Below are 11,473 nucleotides of genomic sequence, written 5' to 3'. Positions count from 1 at the left end.
TCCCTTTCCCTGCTGAAGAAAAGCAGGCCCAAACCATGATGCTGCCACTACCATGTTTGACAGTGGGGATGGTGTGTTCAAGGTGATGAGCTGTGTAGCCTTTACGCCAAACATATCGTTTGCCATTGTTGCCAAAAAGTTCAATTTTAGTTTCATCTGACCAGAGCACCTTCTTCCACATATTTGGTGTGTCTCCCAGGTGGCTTGTTGCAAACTTTAAACAACATTTTTTATGGATATCTTTGAGAAATGGCTTTCTTCTTGCCACTCTTCCATAAAGGCCAGGTTTGTGCAGTGTATGACTGATTGTTGTCCTATGGACAGACTGTCCCACCTCAGCTGTTGATCTCTGCAGTTCATCCAGAGTGATCATGGGCCTCTTGGCTGCATCTCTGATCAGTCTTCTCCTTGTTTGATTTGCAGTGGTAGATTTGCAGTGGTATGATACTCCTTCCATTTCAATATGATCACTTGCACAGTGCTCCTTGGGATGTTTGAAGTTTTGGAAATCATTTTGTATCCAAATCCGGCTTTAAACTTCTCCACAACAGTATCACGGACCTGCCTGCTGTTTGTGTTCCTTGGTCTTTATATATATATATATATATATATATATATATATATATATATATATATATATATATATACACAGCACAGACCAAAAGTTTGGACACACCTTCTCATTTATGACTTATTAAACCTGACAGGGCACACCTGTGAAGTGAAAACCATTCCCGATGACTACCTCTTGAAGCTCATCAAGAGAATGCCAAGAGTGTGCAAAACAGTCATCAAAGCAAAAGGTGGCTACTTTGAAGAACCTAGAATATAAAACATATTTTCAGTTGTTTCACACTTTTTTGTTAAGTGTATAATTCCACATGTGTCAATTCATAGTTTTGATGCCTTCAGTGTGAATGTACAATTTTCGTAGTCATGAAAATACAAAAAAATATTTAAATGAGAAGGTGTATCCAAACTTTTGGTCTGTACTACATATTTGTCTAAGGATGAGCGTGATGCTCTGGAAGATCTAAGGGGATGGGATGACGTTGTCTATAAGCTAGCGGATAAAGGAGAGAATTTGGTAGTATGGCCTATAGAAATGTATGAAAGACAGGCCCATAAATTACTTAGAGATGATAAGTGTTATAGAAAATTGAGTTTTAACCCAATTTCCTCATTTCAACAGGATTTGATTGGGATTTTGGAGAAAGCATTTAATGATGGTCTTATTACTAAAACCTTTTTAGACTGCATTTGGGACTACCAATCCAAATTACCAACATTCTCCCCCATTCCCAAGGAATATAAGAATGCCTTGGATCCCCCTGGGCGACCGATTGTGGCCGGCATTGGGGGTTTATGTGAGATAATTGCAGATGTGGTTGATTATTTCCTAAAACCGATTGTTTCTACCCTCCCTTCCTTCATTAGGGATACGAATCAAGCCCAACAGCGTATAGACCAGCTACAATTGGAGGAAAATCAAATTTTGGTTACAGCGGACATTGAAGAACTTTATACTTCTATTAGACACAGTGATGGATTGGCAGCCACAGCATGGTTCCTGTGTTCCAGCAACATTGAAAGCCGGTTGGCAGATCTCATATTGATCCTACTGGAATTTGTCTTGAAGCACAATACCTTCATTTTTGATAACAAGATCTATCTCCAACTCCAAGGTACAGCTAGGGGGCGTCTTGTGCCCCCTCATATGCCAATTTGTTTTTGGGGGCCTTGGAGAGAGATATCTTTTTGGGGGATAGCATTGAAGAGATGGGGCAGGTCCAGAGTTGGATGAGATATAGAGACGATGTGATGTTCATCTGGGAAGGTACAGAGGAAGGTTTGGAGAGGCTAATGAGAAAACTCAATGATAATGAGATTAATGTAAGACTCACTTTTAAATCCAGCAGGAGTCTAGAGTTCCTTGATATTTGGGTGGAAGCCGCACAAGATGGATCCATTCATACGGACGTACTTAGGAAACCAACAGCGACTAACTTGTACCTGCATGCAGACTCTGCACACCAGGCTAGTACAATCTGGGGCATCCCTATAGGTCAGTTCTTATCCGCTAAAAGAATATGTTCTGATGTAACAACTTTTGAAAAACAATGTGAAGAACTGACTAGGAGATTTATAGATAGGGGTTATAGCCGGAGGATGATTAGGAGAGGACAAAGAAGGGCCATAGCTACCACCAGAAATTACCTTTTGTACCTTAACAAGGTTAAAGACAAGAGTGATGATAAACAGGTTCGCCTTATATCCACTTTCAATGGACAATGGAACAATTTGAAGGATTTGATTAAACGACACTGGAATGTCCTGCTAACAGATCCAGTCTTGAAGCAAGCATTACCCTCATCCCCACAATGTGTGGCTCGCCGCTCTGCTAATTTTAAGGATCTATTGGTGCATAGTCACTATGACCCCAAACGTTCTTCCAGCTATTGGTCAGTTATCTCCAAGTTTCTTTCCTTGTGGCCTATGTAAGGCCTGTTTAAACTTGGATAAATCAAAGAAATTCTGCAATGCTGATGGGACACATCTATATGATATTCGTAAGCATCTCACATGTACTTCCAAAGGAGTAATATACCATGCCACCTGCCCGTGCGGGAAAATATATGTTGGTCTTACCACCAGAGAACTGAAATTCAGGGTAAGGGAACATGCATTGGATATTGAGAAGGCTTCAACAATTGAGAATGACATTCCTTTGAAAACACTACCATGTAATTTTCAAGAAATATCGTAAGTGTAATTCTCGGGGTCTACGGATCAAAGCCATTGATCAATTGGATTTGGGGGCTATAGGTGGCGATGCAAGCAAAGCTTTGGCCCAATTGGAGTGTCACTGGATTTTTCGTTTAGGTACCTGCAGGCTTGAATGAAAGCATGGGTTTCTCTGCATTTCTGTGGCATCCTTTTAGGGGGTTGAGGGCTGTTGATATATCTGTATGGTTTTTATGTATTGTCATTAATTTATTTTATCTTCTAACTATTAATCTCTGTGTTTTATTATTGAGTTTTCTCTTGTTTACCGCTTACTCCTGTGGAAATGGATTTCGTGTTTGGTTCATCACACGTGGTGCACATTGGCTCTGGCAACTCATAAAAGAAGAAAGGATCATGAAGATATTTGAAGAATAGTTGATCTAGTTTGTCTTTAAGTAATTTATGTCTTATGTATTTTAGTCTGGAGCAGACTGGGGAGTATGCTTTTTATATAGTGTGTCTTCTCGGGAGTGGTATTTTTTAGGGTTTTTGTTACTATTAGTTTTATTTCATTATATATATTATTATATTAGCACTTTGATATATTGGCTACACTGTATATAATGAATTTTTACTATGATAAGGAGTAATATGTAACACAGTGGTTACTTATGTTCAGTGGTTAATTATGTTCATATGTTCATGTTCATTATTTTTATTATTAATTATTCATACTAAGTATTATATTATTTATAAAATTTCTTTGTACACTGTATTTATTTATTACTGTTTGTCTTTTGATCTATAGACCCTTATTGGGCAAATGGTAAATTAAGAGTAGGTATGTGACTATATGGCACTATGCACTTTCACTTTTTAGCTAATTTCTTAAGAGTATATGTAAATCAATATGACACTGGCACTTTGTGTATATGTAATAAAGACACACGATGGTGAATCACATATTCAGTGTTTATTCATCAATTAAGCACCAAGCACTTTAATATGGGAGGCACGTATAGTTATTAACACTATAAAGATGTATTACCAAATAGCACCTTCGAACACAAGAAAAAGGCACACAGCAGTAGAGAGGGGTTTTTATTGAAGGCACCGTCTCCATGAGTTACATCCCACCTTTTCCCTTCCTTTGTGTATTTTCTTTCCACGGCGTACCGGTAAGAGCGCATGTGTTGTGATTCTGCCCTCGGTCGCCTCTTGTGATGCTCTCACACTGACACACATAGCTTAGGCTTGCGTGCCATTGAGCGTTGGCAGGAAGTGCGTCATAGAGGAGGGCGGAGCCAGACGCGATGCGCCGCTACTATTGGTATGCTTAGCAATCACCGCTCATATAACAGCACGATAGCCCCTCACCTTGGCACGCCCCCGGAAGAAGCAGGAGGCGAAACACGCGTCGGGGTGAGGGGACACCGCGGGCATCAGGTAATATACTTGCTCACTGTATTATACTATATTGTTTTTCACACTTGTACTACGGAGGTGGTTGTGTCAGGTCACAGGTCTATTGATTAGGCGTTTTGCCAGACATAGTGAATAGGGGCCACTGTGCCATATTATATTGCAGAGTTATTGCAGTGTTGTCTGGCTACTATAATCTTGGTCTTTATTATGTGACTATTTGATGTATAACTGCCTTGCTGTGGATAGCAGTTTAGATTTAATTGATATATGTTCATAAAGGTCATTTTAATGCAATTGAGTTATACTCTAATACCAACCATTGGGTTACTAGGAATTTAATTATCTTATTGAGTATAGATACATATACATCCTTGTGCTTAGGTGTTCCCTACGGTATTCTTTGCTTTTTTTATTATGTTAATTTTAATATATTCGTGGGATTAGTTGTGACATTGTTGCGAAGTGCCCTGGTATTATAGGAGACAGATGTTGAATTATATATATGTATATGCATATATACAGTATATATATATATATATATATATATATATATATATATATATATATATATATATATATATATATATATACTGTATACACTAAGTGTATATATACACTATATATGTATATATATGTATATAATTGTCTAAGGGTGTTTCCGTCTGTCTGTCTGTCTATCCTGGAAATCCCGCATCTCTGAGTGGTCGAGGCCGCCAGGCCTCGACCAATCAGCGACGGGCACAGCATGGCAACGATGATGTCATAATGGAAATCCCACGTCTCTGATTGGTCGAGGCCCCCAGGCCTCGACCAATCAGCGACGGGCACAGTATCGACGTAGATGTCATAATGGTTGCCATGGCGACGATGATGTCATAAAGGTTGCCTCGACCAATCAGCGACGGGCACAGTCTGCCATGAATTCTGGAATCATCATTGTCCATATACTACGGGGACATGCATATTCTAGAATACCCGATGCGTTAGAATCGGGCCACAGTCTAGTATATATATATATATATATATATATATATATACAGTATATACTGTATATATGCACTTAGGAATCAGAATAGAAAGCAAAATTGTTATTCATTCGAGAAAAGAATTAAGTATATTACACTTTAAGAAGTTAGTTTTAGTTTTTGAGGACATACTAACCTTTTCAAATAACCTATGGCCACTAAGGCCTTTTGGGTTAAATACTAGAGTTAGTGTGATATGATTCGCAGGCCCTGGTCCATTGACCACATCAGTAATCTGTAGTCGCTGGTAAGAAGCTCTGAGATCTGCCTCATACCTGATGACATCCACAGCTCTTCTTATGATTAGTTAGCAATAGTTAGTTTTAGTTTTTGAGGTCATACTAACCTTTTCAAATAACCTATGGCCACTAAGGCCTTTTGGGTTAAATACTAGAGTTAGTGTGATATGATTCGCAGGCCCTGGTCCATTGACCACATCAGTAATCTGTAGTCGCTGGTAAGAAGCTCTGAGATCCGCCTCATACCTGATGACATCCACAGCTCTTCTTATGATTAGTTAGCAATAGTTAGCAACGATGACATCATGTCACAATTATTACATTATGTTAGGCCTGCTAATCATCACAAGTGCCACAGATGCCAGAAGGTAGGAGATGATTCTCAGGGCTCAAGTCTAGTGGCCATTGATTACTGACGTGGCCAATGGATTGGGTTTTGCGAATTGATTCGTACCAACTCTACTATTTAGAGGAAAACATTGTCCATGTTTTACTAAAAGGAAATTATATCCAAAAGATAAGATATAAGATTTATGCCATTTAAATATTAAGTAAAGCGGGGAAAAAAGTGTTTAGTCAGCCACCAATTGTGCAGGTCAGGTTCTCCCACTTACAAAGATAAGAGGGGCCTGTAATTGACATCATAGGTAGACACAACTATGAGAGTCAAAACTGAGAAAACAAATCCAGAAAATTAACTTGTCGGATTTGGCAAGATTTTTTTTTCAAATTATTTTGAAAATAAGTATGTAATGATTAACAAACGTTCATCTTGATTTTTTTTTATATATCCTTTGGCAATGACAGAGGTCAAACGTTTTCTTTAAGTCTTCACAAGGTTGGCACACATTGTTGGTGGTATGTTGGCCCATTCCTCCAATGAAGATCTCCTCTAGAGTAGTAATATTTTGGGCCTGTCGCTGGGCAACACGGACTTTCAACTCCCTCCAAAGGTTTTCTGTGGGGTTGAGATCCGGAGACTGGCTAGGCCACTCCAAGACCGTCATATGCTTTTTTTGAAGCCACTCCTTCATTGCCCTGGTGGTGTGCTTGGGATCATTATCATGCTGAAAGACCCATCCATGCCCTTACTGATGGAAGGAGGTTTGCACTTAAAATCTCACGATACATGGCCCCATTCATTCTTTCATGTTCATGGATCAGTCGTCCTGGTCCCTTTGCAGAGAAACAGCCCCAAAGCATGTTGTTGCCACTCCCATGCTTCACAGTAGGTATGATGTTGTTTGGATGCAACTCAGCATTCTGTCTCCTCCAACCATGACGAGTTTTGTTTCTACCAAACAGTTCTACTTTGGTTTCATCATACCATATGACATTCTCCCAATATTCTTCTGGATAATCCAAATGCTCTTTAGCAAGCTTCAGATGGGCCCGGACATGTACTCGCTTAAGAAGTGGGACATGCTTGGACTGCAGGATCTGAGTACCTGGCAGCATAGCGTGTTACTGATGAAAGCCTTTGTTACGGTGGTCCCAGCCCTATGCAGGTCATTCACTAGGTCCCCCCGTGTGGTTCTGGGATTTTTGCTCATCATTCTTGTGATCATTTTGACCCCACTGAGTGAGATTTTGCGTGGAGCCCCAAATCGAGGGCGATTATCAGTGGTTTTGTACGTCTTCCATTTTTTTATTATTGTTATTATTGCTCCCACAGTTGATTTAATCACACCTAGCTGCTTGCCTATTGCAGATTCAGTCTTCCCAGCCTGGTGCAGGGCTACAATTTTGTTTCTGGTGTCCCTCGACAGCTCTTTGGTGTTCACCATAGTGAATTTTGGAGTGTGACTGTTTGAGGTTGTGGACAGGTGTATTTTATACTGATATAACAAGTTCAAACAGGTGCCATTAATACGGGTAATGAGTGGAGGACAGAGGAGCCGCTTAAAGAAGAAGTCACAGGTCTGTGAGAGCAAGAAATCTTGAATGTTTTAAGGTGACCAAATACTTATTTTCCAGCATAATTTGCAAAAAAAAATCTTGCCAAATCAGACAAGGTGGTTTTCTGGATTTGTTTTCTCAATTTTGACTCTCATAGTTGTGGTCTACCTGTGATGTCAATTATAGGCTTCTCTCATCTTTTTAAGTGGGAGAACTTGCACAATTGGTGTCTGACTAAATACTTTTTTCCCCACTGTATTACCTAAAACATAAAATGGGCAGTGTTAGTTTCTTCATATGAAACACACCTAGATTCTAGAGTCAAATTGCTCGGAATTATATCATTTGGAAGGTCTTTAATGTCCAATAGATATATTAAACCATAGTAGCATAGTCATGATAGTGCCAGAAAGACATAGATGTAAAACCTCAGTTCCAAAAAACTTGGTACACTGTTCTTCCCCATTACTACTACTATGTAGCATCCAATCTTATTTTTACAACAGTGTAAACATCTGGGAAGTGAGGAGAACCAGTGCTAGATTTTTGGGAGATAAATTTTGACTGAGTATTTTTTGCTGAATTTTTTGTTTCATAATGTGACAAATGTTTCTATTGGTGAAAGGTCTGGACTGCAGCGGTCAGTTCATCATGCAAACTCTACTTCTATGAAGCCATGCTCTTATAAAGGATGCTGTATCTGGTTTAGTATTATCTAATGAAATATGAAAGACCTTCCTTGAAATATAAGTTGTCTGCATGGGAGCATATATTCTTCAAAAATCTTTATAAACTGCTTAGCATTGAAAGTGCCTTTCAAAATAGGCACTAATGCATAAGCAGTAATGCAACCCCATATGATCAGAGATGCAGGTCTTTTGAACTGTGCCCTGAAAACAAGCTGGATGGTCCATCTTCTCTTAAGTCCACAGGACATGTATTTCGTGGTTTCCAGAAAGAATTTCAAATTTTGATTCATCTGATCACAGGCTAGTTTTCCATTTTGTCTCAATACATTTCAAATTAACTTTGTCCCAGAGAAGAGCATTTTTGGATTGTGTTGATATATGATATCTTCTTTGCATGATAGATCTTTAATTTACATTTGTGGATTGCAGTGTATACTGTGTTCACAGACAATGAATTCTAGACGTGTTCCTGAGACCATGCAGTGATTCGCATCACCAAATCACGCCTGTTTTTAATACAGTGCTACCTAAGGGCCTGTAGGTCACAAACATCCCATATTAACCCTGTACAACCTTTTTTGAGATGAGTTACTGCCATAAATTTGTAAATGACTTAATGTTTCAATTGAAAAATAAAAATGGCTAATTTGTAACGTCTGATCCGTTTTCTGTATTGCATTGTGAATAAAATATGGCTATAAGAGTGTTCCAAATCATGGCAATCTTCTTTTCTTTACATTTTACAGAGAGTCACAATGTAAGGAGGTAGACTGGACCACGGGTACCTGCATGCTGGGTCCAAAACTGAAAGGGCTGCATCCTCTGTTCCCAGGGGAAAGCTTTAAGGAGGCAGACCTTCCTCTGCAGCCGAGGGGAAGCACTTGCAAGACTGAGCTTCCTGCTGACAGAAGGGGGCGGGAAGAGCCGTCGGAGAGCACGCAGCATTGGGGACAAAAAGGAAAAAAGCGTTTTATAGCCAGTCAGCGAGACACCGGCGCAGAGCAGCGTGGAGAGCAGCGTGGAGGAGAGCAGTGAGTGATGTACTGGGAGGCCGCATCCCCCACCCGAGAGTGCTGGGCCTGTGACAGGCCATGCTGCTGCTGTCCAGGATAGGACCTGTAGTGCTGGGGGGATTAGCTCTGCCGGCAGAGCCGTGCCAGCGGTGAAGATCCAAACCAGCAGAGCAGAGCCATGCCAGCAGAGCCATGCAGAGCCATGTTAGCAGAACTGTGCTGTGCGGAGCCATGTGGAGCTAAGCCAGGTGCCGTACCCAGCATGATAGTGAGTACCACACACGCTCTGCCCAAGAGTGACCGCATACTTGACAGTCCCCTGTATACAGGTCCACCATTTGTGGACGATCGACTATCAGATCCCCGCTGCCCAGGCCAGAGCCTCTCTACCAAGGACTTATGTACACCACGGAGTGAAGTCCCATTCCGATGGTTCCCCATACTGGGCTCAGTAACTTGCTAGATACGTTTTGCGCACTGGAAATCTTCCTACCTCCATAGACGAGATGACCTGCGCCACTGTTGTCGGTGCCACCGTTTAATTCTCGCCTGTCAGAGACTCTGTCGAGATGACCTGTGTCGCTGTTGCCGGTACCACCATTAGAACCTTGATCTTCCTCAGATCAGAAGTCTACAGTCCGATAAGTTTAAACTATTTGTTACTGAACTTCCCTTCGTCCCTATCTTACCCTGCCATCCTCCCAGTTCTGCCCCATTCCTTACCTTCACCCTTCAACCCCCTACTCCCTGTGAGGAGTATTGTTCTTTTTTAAATAAATACCTTAACTCTTGGTCTGCCTCCTGTCTGTGGCAAACTGCCGTGTTCCTGCAGAGTTCTACATTTGGTGTAGTAGGCAGGATGTTGCACAATGGCATGGAGGTGGCATATCAAGCATTTAGAGGGGGCCTAGATCCAGCATTTCCCTGGGAGCATTGTTAAATAACATTCCAAAGTTCAATGGGAGTAATGCTATGCTGTGGAGTTGGATTGAGCGCTTAAGGGGGATGTTGAGGATGTATCCCATGACCCCGGCCCTGGAAGCAGAGGTAGCAGAGATGGCTTTGGATGGGGAGGCCAGAGACTCTGTCATATTGTGACCCCCTCAGATGAGAGACACCTTGGGAAAAGTGTTGTTAATACTTGAGGAGATGCATGGGGACCATATGGATGTAGGGGAGTTACGTATGTGTCTGTTCAGGTGTATTCAAAGAGAGGGGGAGACAATGACACAATTTATGACTGCGCTGCAGGAACTCCATACTGCCATTGCTCGCAAAGATGGAGTAGGCGTAGGGTCCATTGACTTAGTACTGCGAGACCAGCTAGTGACGGGCCTACGTGACGTGCTGCCTAAGCAGGCTTTGAGGGAGTAAAACCAAGCATGACTGAAATAGGGGCAGAAGCATGCATTAGCAAGCAGGAGCAGGGGATTGCAGCCTTGACAGGGTTGGTCAGGAGTTGCAGGGTACCCAACCCGAAAGAAGAAGAGCCAACATGGTCCGGCGATTTATGGCTGGGAATGCAAAAAATACGGCAAGAGGTCAAAAGCATGAAGAAAGCCCTTGATGCTATTCTAAAGCCCAGTGTCATATCCTGAGGTACTTCATGGTGAAGAATAGAAGAAGTTAGAGGGGAGGTGCAGAGCATCAGAGTTACCCCTGCGGTTGCTCCAAAATTTGCTTCCATGTCGTGGAGTAAAGAGTGTTCACAGATGAGATACGCTTCCCGAAGAGACCGAAGATGAAGAAGAAAGAGTCCACCAGACAGATGCAGACGCGGGTGTTGGGTATGCGAGAGAGTGGGACATCAGTCCAGAAATTGCCCAACCTGAGAAAAACGATGGCAAAGATCTGCTCACTCCAAAGGTCCTGCTAATTGGAGGGAACGTTGCCCTTGGAGGGAATGGTACGGCAGGAAAAGAAGAGCCCCACTCAGAACAAGACCGTGTCACGATGTCGGACGCCAGGAAGGGATAGAGAAGGTGTCAACTGTCCACAATAACATGTCTGCGATGTCCCGATGTGTGGAGGCGAGTCTGACACAACTCCAACCTGGGTCTGGAGGTCCCGATGGTGAGATTTTTCCCAAAGAGAAAGAAGGGATGACTGCCCGAGTGGTTGATCGGAGTAAATCGCCACCATGCTCGCCACAAGCTCCTGACAAAGGTGAGAAGGTGACAAGTGTTCCCGAGATGCCCTCTCCTACGTTTCTCGTCAATGAGAAGGAAGAGCCATTAGTATCATCCCCTGAGGTGGAAAGTTTGCCAATAATAATAGAAAAAACACAGCACTCAATAGAAAAGACACTGTTGGTGCACAAGTAGGGTTTCCAACCCATATAACAATAATAAGAAAACTTGGCACTCGATATTTGAAAAATATTTTTGCTTCCTTTTTATAAAAAGGAAGCAAAAATATTTTTAAAATATCGAGTGCCAAGTTTTCTTATTATTGTG

General features: G+C 41.7%; 1 long non-coding RNA gene across 1 annotated transcript; it reads left to right on the top strand.

Moving 5' to 3' along the window:
• Positions 1–4,063: 4,063 nt before the first annotated feature.
• LOC143766972 (uncharacterized) lies at positions 4,064–9,808 on the top strand. The gene is made up of 2 exons (XR_013213687.1): positions 4,064–4,173; positions 8,751–9,808. It is a non-coding gene; the product is annotated as an uncharacterized LOC143766972 (long non-coding RNA).
• The last annotated feature ends 1,665 nt before the right edge of the window (positions 9,809–11,473 follow it).

Source organism: Ranitomeya variabilis, chromosome 1 (genome assembly GCF_051348905.1).
Source record: "Ranitomeya variabilis isolate aRanVar5 chromosome 1, aRanVar5.hap1, whole genome shotgun sequence".
Lineage (NCBI taxonomy): Eukaryota > Metazoa > Chordata > Amphibia > Anura > Dendrobatidae > Ranitomeya > Ranitomeya variabilis.
Note: the sequence above shows the minus strand (reverse complement) of the source record. Positions and strands in the feature narration are given on the sequence as shown.